Genomic DNA, 341 nt, shown 5'->3' on the forward strand with positions numbered 1-341 from the left:
CCATGACGTTGGCAAAAAGTGTCGCACACACACTGATCGTGAACCCTACCCCCTCCCGAATGGCGAGCGACGACGGCCTGCCCGTCTGTCGGTTTGCTCCAAGGCCCAAATCGGTTTCCATCCGGATCGCTCGTGTCGAGGAGTGGGCTGCCGCGTCGGTAACCGGTCTCTCTCACGACCGCGCCCCAGATATAATCGCAAATAATCCGGTTGTGATCCGGTCCCTCGGAGGCGTGGCGGGGCGGGGCGGGGCGATGCGGGGCGATGCGGGGCCGCATGCTGCGGTGGTCAGCCGCAGGGCAGAGACGGTCGGGAGGGGGTAGGGAATGGGGGGCGCAGGG

This window comes from Frankliniella occidentalis, unplaced genomic scaffold, assembly GCF_000697945.3.
Source record: "Frankliniella occidentalis isolate FOCC.00 unplaced genomic scaffold, Focc_3.1 Scaffold151, whole genome shotgun sequence".
In the NCBI taxonomy this organism is placed as follows: domain Eukaryota; kingdom Metazoa; phylum Arthropoda; class Insecta; order Thysanoptera; family Thripidae; genus Frankliniella; species Frankliniella occidentalis.